Source organism: Saccostrea echinata, unplaced genomic scaffold (genome assembly GCF_033153115.1).
Source record: "Saccostrea echinata isolate AGI-Se365-2 ecotype Australia unplaced genomic scaffold, CSIRO_AGI_Sech_v1 ptg000033l, whole genome shotgun sequence".
In the NCBI taxonomy this organism is placed as follows: domain Eukaryota; kingdom Metazoa; phylum Mollusca; class Bivalvia; order Ostreida; family Ostreidae; genus Saccostrea; species Saccostrea echinata.
Window position 1 is genome coordinate 8,345,948 of NW_026889782.1, and position 16,292 is coordinate 8,362,239.

The 16,292-nt window shown below is 33.7% G+C and overlaps 1 protein-coding gene across 1 annotated transcript in view; it reads right to left on the minus strand.

The window, feature by feature from the left end:
• LOC133198071 (uncharacterized) overlaps positions 1-16,292 on the minus strand; it is a 103,516-nt gene that overhangs the window by 83,195 nt on the left and 4,029 nt on the right. The window lies entirely within an intron of this gene.

Consider the following 16,292-nt stretch of genomic DNA (forward strand, 5'->3'; position numbering starts at 1 on the left):
TCTAATTCAAATTATACATAAATCACAGTGAGACATCAAAATAGAACAAGAGGCCCAAGGGGCTTAACGGTCACCTGAGTATAATGTAACAATCCATAGATTAAAAGAAAATAAACTGATAAATAAATCTATGATGCCCAAGAGCAAGAGAAATAGGATAATCAGGGATCAGCAAAATATTAAATTAGCACATTTACTCTATAACAAATCTTAAAAGTAGATCTATTTATTTGCCTGCACTATCCCCCATTTGTCACTATCCTCATGCTGACTGTTCTACAGCACTATCAGTTAACACATTTCATTCCCCCTCGCATTGGCCTCTCTTATTCTTTAAAGATTATTTATTGTACAAAGATATGGTAATTTTGTACCATTTTCATTTATGTATTATTGAAAACTTTTCCTGAACATTAAAAACTATCAAAGTACTTTTGTATTAAATATTATAAGAATTTCTCGTATAATTCTGTTATTCAATTGACCTTTTCAATTACATTATTTACAGTAATTTACTATTATAGGGGAGTATCTTCTTTCAGTAGAAATTAATTAACTGACCAAAGGGTACAGAATTTTAAAATCTGGCAAAAACATCCCTGCTTATTACAACTTTTTATACTCTTTTTGCCAGGAGCAGAAAAGAAGATTTTCAATGAAATAATCCGTTTTCACTATAGATTCAATATAGCCCCAACCTAATACCAAAGCCCCTGACCAAGGGGCCAAGATAATCACAATTTTGAAAGAGTTGATTTGATTTGAACATATTTTATTGCAATAATATATACCATGGGATTGGTATTTGAACGAGTTGCCTTGGCTCATCATAACTATATACACTGAAACGCAAAAGAAACGCAACATCTTATTTTAGGTAGGAAATATTATATATAGGGTATAACTTTGTACTTTAAAAGTAAGGACATCTTCGACTTTGCGAAATCGGTCATTAAACGGTTACCGGAAGTTAAGTTTAAGCCCACTTAACAGAAATCAAATATTGCATGTTTAACAAAACATTTGCCATTAATTAGGGTTTTTAAGGGTTTGTATCTGTTCATAAGCAATGCAGCAATATTTCGGAAAAAAATCTTTTTTCCCGAAGTGATGCCAGGGGCTCCTCAAAATGACTTATGTATGCATTTCCATTGCTTTAGCTGGAAATTCTCAAAATAAAGGTGAAGAGGAGTTGCATATGCAAATATGCACTACATCATATGTTTCATTAGCATGAATGACAGTCCCTGGACTAGGTTCGAGAAAATTCGACATCAGCATCTGAAAAACAGGCACTTAAAAATGCCAAAGAATATTTCTCAGATCAAGAGATAGATTAACAGAAACAGAACAGAACAGTAACAGAAATCGAGCTGCAAATGTTGTGCATGGCGGACTTGCACGCTGTATTTGAATGGCCGGGGGGGGGGGGGGGGGGGTTACAATTATGCGTTACTTTCTAAAGTTTAAAAATAACATTCAACATTTTTATAATATCGCTGATGTTTTCAAATCAAGTTTTAGCCTACTGAATTTATTTTTGAAAATCATTAGATAAAAAAAATAAATAGTATTTCCTGCTTGTAGGGTTTCTTTTGCATTTTAGTATGCTTGGTTTATCTGCTAAATACCCAGGGACAGAGAAGTATATTTCAAAGAAATAATGCACTTTCACTATATAGTCAATATAGCCCCACCTTAAAGTGTAACACCAGAACCCCTACCTTGGGTCCACAAATTTCACAATTTTGGAAGAGCGCCCTTGCTCATTATAACTATAAATTTGTTTTATTTGCTTAATACCTAGGAGCAGAGATGAAGATTTTCACAGAAATAATGTACTTTCACTGTATAATTAATATAGCCCCACCCTACAGTGTAACACCAGAACCCCTCCTTGGGTCCACAAATTTCACAATTTTGGAAGAGGCGCCCTTGCTCATTATAACTATAAATTTGTTTTATTTGCTTAATACCTAGGAGCAGAGATGAAGATTTTCACAGAAATAATGTACTTTCACTATATAATTAATATAGCCCCACCCTGCAGTGTAACACCTAAACCACTACCTTGGGGCCACAAATTTCACAATTTTGGAATAGGCGCCCTTGCTCGTCATAACTATATATATTTGTTTTATCTACTTAATACCTAGGAGGTCAGATGATTGGTTGATTAATTTTGTTTAACGTCCCTCTCGAGAATTTCTCACTCATATGAAAACGCCACCACTTGCCGGTGGAAAGCTGCAAATTTTGTCCTATACTCGGCACTTACGGCCATTGAGCAGTGAGGGATCACAAATTTCACAATCTTGTAAGAGGCACCATTGATAATCATAACCATGCAATTAGTTTATCTGCTTTATATACAAGGGGTGGGGGGGGGGGGGAGAGAAGATTTTTAGAGAATTTGTTCATTTTCACTATATCATCAATAGAGCCCCGCCCTAACATCAGAATCCCTAACCCAGGGGTCAAGATATTCACAGTCTTGGATGAGGCGCCCTTGATCATCATAACTATATACTTGGTTTATCTGCTAAATACCTAGGAACAGAGAAGAAAACCTCAAAGAAATAATACACTGTCACGATATAATCGATAGAGCCCCCCCCCCCCCCCCGGGACCAGAAATTTCGAACTTTTTGGAAGAGGCAACCTTGATCATCATAACCATGCAACTAATTTATCTTCTTTATATATAGGGGGGAGGAGAAGAATTTTAAAGAATTTATGCATTTCAGTGTATGATCAATAGAGTCCCACCCTAACACCAGAACCCTTGACCCAGGGGCCATGAAATTCACAATTTTGGAAGAGGCACTCTTCCTCATCATAACAATTTACTTAGTTCGGCGTAATACCCAGGAGCAGAGAAGATTTTCAAAGAATTAATGCTAATCATTAGAGCCCCGCCCTAACACTAGACATGGCCATGAAATTCAAATTATAGAAGAGCACCCCCCCTCCACATCACTATATACTTAGCTCATCGGCTTCATACCCAGGAGAAGAGGAGAAGATTTTTTTAAAGAAATAATGCATCTTCACTATATATTCAACAGAGCCCCACCCTAGCACCAGAACCCCTGACCATGGGGCCATGAATTTCACAATTTTGGTAGAGGATCAATCCTTATTACAATCCTGCCAACAATTTGACTGCTTGATGTCCAGGAGCAAGGAAGACTTTCTAAGATTGCATTAATTTTAGTGGTTTTGGTCCCACCCCTCAGGCCCCGGGGGGGGGGGGGGGGTCAGCGACCATGATATTCACAATTTTTGTGCCCCTTCACCCATAGTTGCTATATGCTAAAATTGGTTGAAATTGGTTGAGCGGTTTCAGAGAAGAAGCTAAAAATGTTCACATGTTAACGCACATCGCACGACGACGGACGAAAACAGATAGCAATAGGTCAGCTGAGTTTAAAAATACAAAGAATTACGCCCTTGTCTCTGAAATTCCGCGTAATAAGTATTTAGATTACAGCTCTGCAATAAAAGAGGTAAGTAGGTCTACGTCTTGTTATTCACATATGTGGTTAAGAAAGCTGCCCCCCCCCCCCCACTCCAAAGTATTTATTTAAAAAACAGGCCTTGCAGCAAGAACGAGTTCATTAAATGAAATTAAGCGATTGCTACAGAGAACACAACATAAAAAATAAGTGTAAATAGATAGACCTATGGTAAAATCTGTATCACACCCCATATCAATCCGAGACTCCAGTATCAGCCCGAAGGCCAGAGCGCCGATATTGTTCGGGGGTTGATATGGGGTGTGATACAGATTTTGTCTTGTATTGTTGTTTTAATTATATATTTGAAATTAGTGTCTAAAATCATATTTAAACTTGTAAATTAATTTCTGAATTATTAATAATTGAATGTGTTCTGTTTTTGTTGAATTTCCGTTTCTCATTTTTTTCCGAAGACAATGCATTTAGCGATAAGATTGATTGATTGTATGTTGTTTTACGTCCCATTCGAGAATTTTTCACTCATATAGAGACGTCACCATATACCGGTGAAGGGCTTCAAATTTTGACCTTTACTCGGCACTCAGGGCCATTGAGCAGTGAGGGATCTTTATCGTGCCAACGCCTGCCGTGACATGGGGCCTCGGTTTTTAAGGTCTCATCCGAAGGACCCGCAACTTTCACTTCAAAGTGCCGAGAGCATGGCGAAGGAACAGTTGCTACCCATTTTTTATCGACTTAGGTCAGTCGCGGCCGAGATTCGAACTCACGGCCTCCCGATCACGGAGCGAGCGCTCTACAGACTGAGCTACCGTCATTTAGCGATAAGAAATTAAATAATAATAAATTAAAGAAATAATTATTTTGAATACCGGTAAGATAAAATGTCTGATGAAATAAAATTACAATTTAAATAAATTTCATAAACAAACAGAAAAAGATCCGAGGTACTCTGAATGAAAAATACGGAGATGTCTCGGAAAGATATAATAAAGGGTGCTGATACAGGGTATGTAATACAGGGCGCGTGTCTGTGTCTGGGATACAAAAGTATATATATATATATATATATATATATATATATATATATATATATATATATATATATATATATATATATATATATATATAAAATAAATTTTATTAGTATGAAATATTGGACCAACTTCTCTGCTCACATTGTCGTTTCCTAGATCTGTTTCCTTAGGACGGGTTGTGACTTAAAATCTAATTGAGTCTCTGTGCACGGTTGGCTCGAACACCGTTCTGCGGTGTTAAACCATCAAAATCTATTTTTGTACCGAAATTCATATAAATGAATCTTATGCTAGAATTACTGCTAAGCTTAAATGTATTCAATGAAAACTTGGGGCATATTCCGTAACTAATAATTAAATTTTTTTATGAACATAGGCGCAACACTCGGTTACGTAAGTAAAATTTAACAATTTGAGTTTGTGAAGGTCATACAAAAATAAGAAATTGTAGATCAAAGTTTAGCTATTTATGTAACTTAATTATTGAAGTAAATTCGTCTATGCTAATTGGTGTAAAGCTACAACGCAGAAACCAGCGTCGGTCCAACTTTATATGGACATATATGAAGAAGGTACATTATTTGGCAAAGTCAATATTCTTATGAGCCTTCAGGTCGCCTTTCCATTATATATATATATATATATATATATATATAATATATGTGTGTGGGTGTGGGTTATGAATAAAATGGAGATAGATAGATAGATGATAATTAGATGATAGGCAATATAAATTTACAAATACATTTGTATTTAAGGTCTTTTTTTACCCATTCTCGGAAATCTTCTGGTAATCAAGTCAACCAGTATTACTATATAAAGCTTAAAATAAGGTAAAGGAATTAAAAAGTATTGCGACAATAATTTAATTTAAAAAAATTGCGACAATAATTTAATTTTTACAAAAATCATGGTGGATATCATCTTGGTGCATATCATGTTCACAGGGGAGGTGGTGGCATAACATGCATACGTGACTGGGCAGTTTCCCTTATTTCTAGCAGAAACATATCACGTATGCTCTAATTTTCAGTAATTAACCTACCTGAGTATTCCTCAGAGTTGCATGCAATATGCAACAAATCTGAGAATTCTCACGGAAGCATATTTTTCGAAATGAAAAATGACAATATACCGGTGTTTAGAGGTCGATGAAGCTTGTGAAATGTCTTTATAGCTTTTAAGAATTACTTGCGCCCCAAGAATAAATCCCATATTGTAAACAGACACGTGTGGTAATTTGGTAATGAAACCGCGACATTCAACAAATTATTTTAATTAGACACTAATAATTCATGATACGCACAATAATATGACAATACTCAAATACAAAGATAGTACACCAAATTACCAGCAGCAGACACAGACACGACAGTTCGTCTTTTTAAACTGGTACCCTGTTGATTGGTGCTATCGAAGCGACCCGAATTTACCCGGTCAACAGGATACCAATTTAATTAACCGGAAGTGAGTATTGTTAACTCGTACATTAAACTCCAGGGTTTGAATTAAGGTAGTAAAAATGCGATATTTTAAAAAATAATATTTCATCGATGAATTTGAAAATGAATAGGGTTCGTCCTTTTACAATGCCACATACAAGGGGTTATCAAAAAGTTCGTGGACTGTTGCGATAAAATTAACACTATGTAGTCTGTGCTTATAAAATTTAAAAGGAACATAAATCAACAAAAGTTTTAAGAAAAGATGAAAATTTTAGCTTGATGCGTTAATAATTTGCCAAATTATTCTAAAATAAAAAAGACATTATATGATCACCCGGCGCTGTCACCGTTTAGTTTCATGACGTCTGACAACGTCATTGTTTCTCAATCTCTGCTCTCTCAACCTCGTGCACTTATCTTGATGAGATTACCTGGAGTTAAGTAAGGACTTAACACGGTCTTGTTTATATGACTTTACAATGTCATGAACAGCTGCTTTCAATGCATATAATATTGTAAATGGATCTATACATAGAGAAAGATCCACACTTGATTATGCCAGAATACTTAGCTTGTTGGAGTTCAATTTCTACCACACATGATCAATGTCACTTTTCGACGTGACTGACTTTTGACACCCTGAGTGCAAATCGACATTAACTGTGCATCTTTCATTTCTCTGAATCTTTTTTGGGTATTTAAAACAAGTACTCTGAATGCATTTTATTTTTCTGTAGCCCGTTTTAACATTCCCTAGGTCTATACCATTTTTTCCAGGTGCGAAACTTAATTGAAACCCCTCACCATTTTTGACGTCATTTTGAAGCCCTTAATTGTTTGGAACTCCATATAAAATTAACGATAAAATTTCATATAACTTACAGAATGGGGTAAAAATTGCAAATTTTACGGAACAATTGTGTCGTACCACATGCCTGAATTAACGGAATTTTTTGATGACAAATTCTCATATCAAACGAGTTTTTCTGTTACACTCAGGTAGAAAAAGCGTCATATTTGAAGTTGCGCCGCCTGGACATACCATTGCTTTCAAAAACATTAACAATTTATTAAAAATAAAACATATGATTTATGGTTTATTCTATCGATATTGAAAACTTAGGACGTCTCATGTGGCGGTTTTGATATGATTTGATATGACTTTGCCCAACTCGTCTCATACCTATCCCCGACAATGCTCATGGAGTTTAATAAAAATTATTCCAAACACAAACTATGAAGAATCTTTTTTGTCTGAATCTTATATTTATTCTTTAATTCCTGTTTGTTCCCGTCTGCATTAAAACGTCAACAATAAAACACTGCTTAAAAGATATGTAATGAAGTAATAAAACACGGAACCTTCATGAAAAGGGCCATGATATCCACGTCCTACAGGGAGCAGACCAGAGGAAGCAAATATAATTCTGGCAAGTTCAAGATTTCATTTAGAAAATTGTATATTGTCATTTAAAAAAAAATCAGTCGGCGGTACTCCAAGATTGTCCAAGGAAAGTTTACTTCTGCACTGCGGGCGACGAAGATACATGTCACCTTTGACAAAAAGAGCAGGAAGAAATGAAGATGCTTTGGCTAATACTTTAGGTATACTTTTTAAGTTTAAGTTTACATAAAATTAAATTTGTTCTTTGAGAGAACAGAATATGATGGATTCAATAAACATGTTTTTTGTTATATGACTTTAGAACATCTTCGCTAGCCAAGGGTTTCTGATACGCTACTCTCCTCATAAGCTTATGAGGAGAGTAGCGTATCAGAAACCCTTAGCTAGCGAAGATGCTTAGGAAGGAAATTGTATCCATTCTGCTTCTGTCACATTATTTCTAGTCATCTTGCTACATGTCACACCTATTCCGTCTGTCATTAACATGTTAGTATACTATTTTGCTTTCCTACAGTACATTTGTATTACATTTGTGGATGTTTACTCTTTCCTTAAATTGTTTTAATACATGTAAAACTTGAACCTCAAACATGTATATATTTCTTTCAGGATTTTATGTTTCGTGAGCGGTTGTTTCTTAACGAAACAGGATCTATAATTTGTGTATACATTGTATCATAAATAGTAAAACAGGACATTATTGCAACATCTCTTCCACAATCTACATGGTAGATCATGTACAAATAAATATGCAATCTTTTTTTTTTGATTAAATCATAATTATATGAATCGGCAGCGATACATCTGATTTTAGCAGAGCATCTTTTGCAAACTTATAATTAGATTGTCTGACCATTAGCGTACAAGTAAGGTAATGAACTGTAGGTGCAGGTACACGGAAGACAAGAGCAGTTACGTGAGTCATTGCGTTGAATATGTGAATGTTTTTTGCCCTTGTTTTTGCCTGGAGATAAACATATGAGAATAAAAGTAAGATAAAGCGTGTCCAGTAAAATGATAATTGATTGCGTATACACCATCTTTCACACGTCACTTGCTTGCACGTTTTGATGGAATGAATGATTGATGTTTGAAATGAATGGAAAAATTTGAAATCAAGCTGTTCATTCGCTTATTAAGAGCCATTCTCTGTAATGACTTGAACTTTTATATAGGAGCTGTGACACGCATAGTCTCAGAATTTCTCCAAACTCTCTATGTTAAAAGTCTTTGATAACGTAAACTCAAATCAGGCAAAAACTGGTTGCTATGTGTCATGGTTACCATAGCAACATGTCCTAAATTTTGAAAAATGGCATTTTTTAACATGTTCAGAGTCCCCCAGTTAACTTTGCAGCAAAGCAAACAAGTGACAATGACTGTTTTTGAAAGTTGAATGCCTGATGTCTTAAATGCATGATAAATATGTTTGGTAAATCAACTATTACATACGTTACTATGAAACAAAGTATTCAAAAGTAATAATTTTGTTCATTTAACTTTAAAAAGTTATACACTTAAGAATAAAAACAATTATAGGTTGAAATGGTAGCAAATAATACACAAAAGATCCTAGTAACAAATATCAAGGACGAAATATATTTCATATAGGTTGGCAATGGTTGCCATGGTTTTAATACCACAAAGGGATTTTAACTTTTTTCTCTTAGTGTTTTAATCCTATCCTATCTTTTTAAAAAGCACATTTCTATATAACTGATGATCAATTTTTAAAGGCGTTCGTGTGACTCTAATTTTTACATTTCAGAAAATTCAAATTCAATTCTTTAAATAGAGCGTTGCTATGGAAATAAGCTGAAAAAAAAAAATATGCATAAAAATCTGAAAAATATTCTGTTTCCTTGGATACCTACCCTTGTATGTAGATTCCCAAAATTTTTATTATTGATATTTATAAACAACTAACCTGACTTTCAATTTTGACTACCACCCAATCTCTAACTGGATGCAAAAAGCTGGCACATAGGATTTAATATTGATATAAAATCAACAAAATCGAACATTTTCACTTCTTGGTAACCATAGCAACAGTGTTGTATTTTTCAACAAACTTTATCAATATATGATATTCTATTTTAGTTCCACTAGATAAGTACTATTCAAGGTGAGTCAAATAATATGTTTCTTGGTTAAAAGGTTAGTAAATTCCTAAGGCAGCAAAAAAATATCATTTTAAACAACTGGTACGTTGTTTCCATGGTTACACTGCAAAGTAACAATTAATCCCAATTTTTCTGATGTTGTGGGTGTTGCAAGGTCCTAAGGATGTATATATGCCAGTCATGAATTTTATTGTTTTTCCTCAAGATAATAGCAGTAACCCAATCTTAGCAACAGATTTTGCATGGTTACACTATGTTACCATGGCAACCATGAAAGTTATTCTTAGAATAATATTGCCAATACCTAGTTACTTAAAGTCAATTATTTTTATTGTTTTTTCTTAGGTTGTTGATTGAGTTTGATCATGTAACACCTATCATTAGTGAATATTGTGCGTTTTTAAGCATTTTTCAGCATTTGAAATGTATTCCAAACGTACCCATGGTTACCACTTACTTAGAGATAAATTCTAAATAGTTTCTTTATAGCATAATTGGCAACAAGGTATCATGTTTTTGTAAGAATGGTTTGTTTTTCTTAGTCTTTGTTAAGGCTTAATAAAGATTCAAAGTAGCTGAAAATCTCAATTTTTCCAACTTTTCTGGCTGTTACCATGGCAACCAAGACACCTAGCAACGAAATTTTATTTGATATATGTTTCTGGTGTCAAGTTCTAATAATGGGCAAAGTTTCATTAAAATCGGTGACCATGCGTGGCAAAGAAGTTTAAGTGGTTACAGAGAATCGCTATTAAATAGTAAAAGGTAACACTCAAAAAAATCAGAAATGGCAAAACACAAAAAAAGGACAACATGAAAAACAGAATTGGGAATAAGAAGAGATCGATTGAAAATATTAAAATATATAGTATAAAATAGATATGTTGTTTGAAAAAAATGTTAACGGCATGATTGGATTAATTATCAAGGTTAAAGGAAGAATACTAAAGATACATGTACTACTAAAGCATGCAGTGTATGTCCACGATCAACTCCAAGAATGACAATGCATGGATCTTCGAGGCGGATTCTTGATAATATTAAACTGAGAATTCTCCAAATTTACAATACGTCATACACAATTAATAGATACTTTTTTTCTTAAATCATAATGATATGGTTCGGCAGCAATGCACGTGATTTTACCAGAGAATCTTTTTCAACATATAGTCAGATAATTCCGGCCATTGTTGAACATTGTTGTCATACAGATTCACTCTGCCATTAACATCAAGTGTAGTATTTTGCTTTCCTACATTTAATTGTATATTTGAAACAATTTAAGGAAGGAGTATGCATCCACAAATTGTGGATGCTCACTCGTTCCATAAATTGTTTTTCAAAAAATAGAACCTCAACATATACCTATTTCTTTCCGAATTTTCTTATCTTTGTGAACTGTTGTGGTATTTCTTAACGATACAGGATCTATAAATTGTGTACACTGTATCATAATTAGTTCACAATGTTCTTAAATAAAGGCCAATATTTAGATTGCAACATCTCTTCCACAATCAACTTGGCAGATTTTCATACGTCATACACAATAAATAGGCAATCTATTTAATCATAATTATTTGAATCGGCAGCAAAGCTCCTGTTTTTACCAAAGCATCTTTTGCAAACTTATAATTAGATTCTCTGACCATTAGTGATCAAGTTACTCCAGCATGCTAGAGGTTCACGACGAGATACTTTAGACTTGGAGCTGCGTAACCTCTAGCATCCATTGTAAAAATTCTCGCCGCTGAAACCCCAAGTGGAAATAAATTGTTTAATTAAAAATTCTGGCTTTAAACATTAACGAATGACACGAGACAATAAAATATTCACTATTTGCGATAACTAAAACTTACACATAAAACAAAGTTTATCTCTCCTTTTAGCGATAAATCCATTATTTTATAATCGAGGCAGAAATTAAAACAAGTCGTCTATTTGAAATTCGGGAATGAAATGCAGAAAAATCTGACGAAACGAAACTAGTTTTCCGCTATGAAATAACTGAAATTTTTGTTTTCTAGCTAGCAATCTGCAAAGTTAACATAAGTCAAATCGCAAGTAATTATGGTGACAAACTGAAATAATGACGATTTTGATTAATGAACAATGATCCATACTGAATAAAGTGGATTTTATACCCCCATGCAAACAGGTACCTGAGAATTACTTGTTTACAGTTTATTTCACGCATTACATGTTCCGCCCAAAATCTCAGACGGAACGAGCTCGTTGGAAAATGGCCTTCGGATGTAAGAGTCCGAGGTATATAAGGAGCGTAGGGACTTTAACCGAGGCTCTTACTTGTAGGAGTAGTGAACAAATATGGTAATGAATTCTACAAGTACGAGTGCACGGAAGACAAGAGCAGTAATGTAAATCACTGCGTAGAATATGTGAGAGTTTCTTGCCCTTGTTTTTGCCTGGAGATAAACGTCTGAGAATAAAAGTAAGACAAAGCGTGTCCAGTAAAATGATAATTGATTGCGTATACACAATCTTTCACACGTCCCTTGCTTGCACGTTTTGATAGAATTAATTATTGATGTTTGAAATGAATGAAAACATTTGAAATCAAGTTGTTCATTCGCGTATTAAACAGTACAAGACAACACTCAAAAAATCAGAAATTGGCAAAACACAGAAAAGGACAACATGAAAAACAGAATTTGGAATAATTAAAGATTGATTGAAAATATTAAAGAATATAGTGTAAAATAGATATGTTATTTGAAAAAAAGATGTTAACGGCCTGATTGGTTAAATTTTCAAGGTTAGAGGAAGAATACTGAAAATACATGTACTACTAGAGCATACAGTGTATGTCCTCAATCAACTCCAAGAATGACAATGAATGGATCGTCGAGGCGGATTCTTGATAATATTAAACTGGGAATTCTCCAAATTTACAATAAGCACACTGCTTTAAAATTTGGCTTTACAGAACAATGGAAATCTATTTTGCTTTTTAGCTCACCTGAGCCGAAGGCATCAGGCCCCGGGATCATGAAGCATCTTAAGCTTAAGTCAAAAACTTTTTGTTGTACTAAATTGTTGTAAAAGTCAAGCAGACCAGAATTAAAATATTTTTCAACATTGCTTCACAAAAGTGATTTTATTTGCAAATTTAGAGATTGATTCAATAATTAATAAACATTTTACAGGTGATTGAAAATTTGACTTAAGTCTAAGTCTGGTTTCATGAACCTGGGGCCTGGTTTATTAAAATTTATCGCAACATCTGCTTCACAATCAACTTCAATAATTTTTATACGTCATACACAATAAATGGGTATTTTTGATTAAATCATAATTATATGTTTTGGCAGCGAATATCACGTCTTTTTACCAAAGCATCTTTTGAAAACGTGTAATTAGATTGTTCTGGCCATTGGCGTACAGGTTTATGAACTCTAAGGGTGTACTGAAGACAAAAGCAGTAATGTAAGTCATCACGTGGAAGATGTTTGGGTTTACTGTCCTTACTTGGTCTGAAGATATACATCTGAGAATTTATTATTATTTTTGTATATTGCGTAAGACATGCATCTTATCACATTGCAACAATAAAACAATAACAAGATGGCATTGAAGGTGAGAATAAATGTAAATAACTGCGTATATGCAATCTTTCACACGTTACTTGATTGCAAGTCTAGATAGGATTAATGATTACTGTTTCAAATTTTGAAACAGTATATTTTTCTTATCTTGGAAATTATATTGTTTATTCAAATTTTGAATAATGAAAGGCAACACTAAAACATTCAGAAACAGACAAAACACACACACACACACACACACACAAAACACCGTTAAAAAACAAAATTCGGAATGAGTGGAAGTTTATGAAAACATTAAAGACATATAGTATCAAATGAATTGTGTTATTTGAGAAAAAAGAAATGCAAACAGCATGATTGGATTAATTATCAAAGTTATAGAAAGAATACATAAAATACCACTGAAGCATATGTCCTCGATCAACGCCAAGAAGAACAATGCATGAATACAGGTTTAATTTTTGATTGATTGTATGTTGTTTAACGTCATTCGAGAATTTTTCACTCATATAGAGACGTAACCATAAAGCGGTGAAGGGCTTCAAATTTTGACCTTTACTCGGCACTCAGGGCCATTATTTATCATGCCATCGCTTGTAATGATTCGGGCCCTCAGTTTTTAAGGTCTCATCCGAAGGACCCGCAACTTTCACTTCAAAGTGCCGAGCGCATGGCAAAGGAACAGTTGTTACCCATTCTTTTTTTTATCGATTTAGGTCTGTCGCGGCCGAGATCTGATCTCGGAGCGAGCGCTCTACCGACTGAGCTACCGTGAACGGTAGACTTTATTTTCGATAATATTAAACTGAGAATTCTGCAAATTAACAATACCTCACTGCTTTAGAATTAGTGAGCTTTTATTATCGAAAAGTGTCTGGCGTCCGTCTGTCGTCTGTAAACTTCTCACATTTTTGACTTCTTCAGAACCACTGCGCCAATTTCCACCAAACGTGCCACAAAACATCTCTTGGTGAAGGGAATTTAAGTTTTTTTCAAGCTTTTTCAAGGGGAGATTATCAAGAATTAAAATTTTGTTGCATCTTATAAAAATCTTAAAAACCACAGGGCCAGAAAGGATGAAACTATTGTAAACGCTTCATTACACACTGTAAATACAGCATTGTGCAAAGCCGAAATTAATTATAGTTATACAGAGGCATCCTCCAAGATACCCCGCGGGTAGGGTAGGGCCACAAAAGATATCAAAGTCATACATAGGATAATAAAGAAAATGGTTTTAATAATCTTCTTCTGAAGAACAACATGCAGTATCATAATTAGTCATATTTATAAAGACGCATTCTCAGGTAGTGTAGATTCAAGTTTGTTCAAATCCTGACCCCCTGATCTCCATTAACATTTTAAGCAGTAGCCTTTTTATCTTATGATAGATTGATGGCGTTATCTGAACGTGCAATAAGGTTTCAGAATTTTCATTAATTTCACCTGAGTGTCAGATGTTCATTTTTACCTTACGTCAAAAATTGTTTTTGTATGATAAGAAACAAAGATGCAGATATCCGTAGAAATGATGTACCATTTAAACACAAAAATCATAGATAAAGGATTTCTAATCTCATGAGCCCACACACCATATCGTCTTTTTAATACTTAAGAATGAATTTATTCTTACAAATCGATAAATACCCATTCTTTCAAAAGGTAATTCTGCCTTATTTGCACTGTACTGATCAGACTTCAGTTTTGTATGATGCAAAATTACCTGTAAAGAAACAAAAGTAGCGAATGCTAGATGACCAAAATGTCTGACAAATCAGTCATTTGTGTTTTTGACGAAAAAACATATTTTCATCTGGAAACACATTCCTGTAATTCTCTGCTTTGAATTATGTGCTTTGTAATACATACACAATCATGTGATATTTGTCGGACCGGAAAATTATTCTTTTCAGTTTAGGTCAGACGACATGTTCCTCGAAAATATATAATTTTTTCCCAAGAATTTATCATTGAAGTATACATGTAGCTACTTTAACAAGTTTTCTCACCAAGAATTGAGGTACCTTACCAGGTATTTGGGCAAGATACCAAAGGTGATATTTCTTATACATGTATAATCCTTATTGGTAATGTTTTGAATTGCCAATGTAACCATTTTTGGTGTACTTATTTTTTAAAACATAAATAGAAATCACAATAGAATGAACATAATATTTCTTTTCATAATTCCAAGGTGTACAAAACATATATTTGAGGAACGTGTCGTCTGACATTAAATATTACTTACTTTTTAAAGAAATATATCATATAGTGGAACTGATTTTCTTAATAAATTATAAAAATAAACAGGAACTTGTATTAATTATGCCACATTGACAAACTGGCACGGTCAGTAAAAGAATAAAATAGAGTTATTCCCCGCTGCCTAAGAACTCAATGCCTCGTTCATAGGGCGTAATAAGTTTTAGAACTTGTGCCCAATCCCTTTGTAATTATTAATTACAATAAAATATGTTCAAATTAAATCAATAAAATGCCTTTCCTGCCGATAGTTTTCTAAGATATTCTTAATTTACAATCATAATACCATCAGATGTTCCCAGACGGAAAATCAGCATACATAATTAGAAATTTTGAACAGATATCAATTGATGAAAATCCTTGATATTTTAAACAAAAAATTAACAAAATATAGTTCGACCTGGTATTTCCTAAAAAATTGATTCAGAGGAAATAATCTTCCTCAGAGAATCGCAAAAAGGTCCTAGAATTATTGGAACTCTTAAATTATGCAAGGAATAAGAAAATAATGTTAAAAAAACTGAACCGTTGCTCAATGAGATGCACACTGTTAGACCTGCATTTTTCTTTGCTATTTTGAGTTATGCTATTATATGAGTATTTATCTAAAATATATATTCTCAAGAAATCCTTGATATTACTCATTTCAGACGTGACATATTTAAAAGAAATCTATATATTAACACCTAACCGATTTTGCAATTCTGCTATTAAAATTAGAATAGCTCCCCGGACTGTTCAGTGACGTAACGAGTAACCATTTGTATACTTACTGTATTTTGGGTTCGTTTCCACGATGCTCCGTTTCCTTTTTCAACAACGATAAAAACGCGGATATACTGACTCGCTGATAGTCTTTCTATACATAATTCACTATTGTTAGTATCAAATATTATAAAACTAACTGTATTTTATATTTTCATGTAGTTATTATATTACTTGTCAATTCATTTCTTTTTCTTTTTTTTAATTAACATC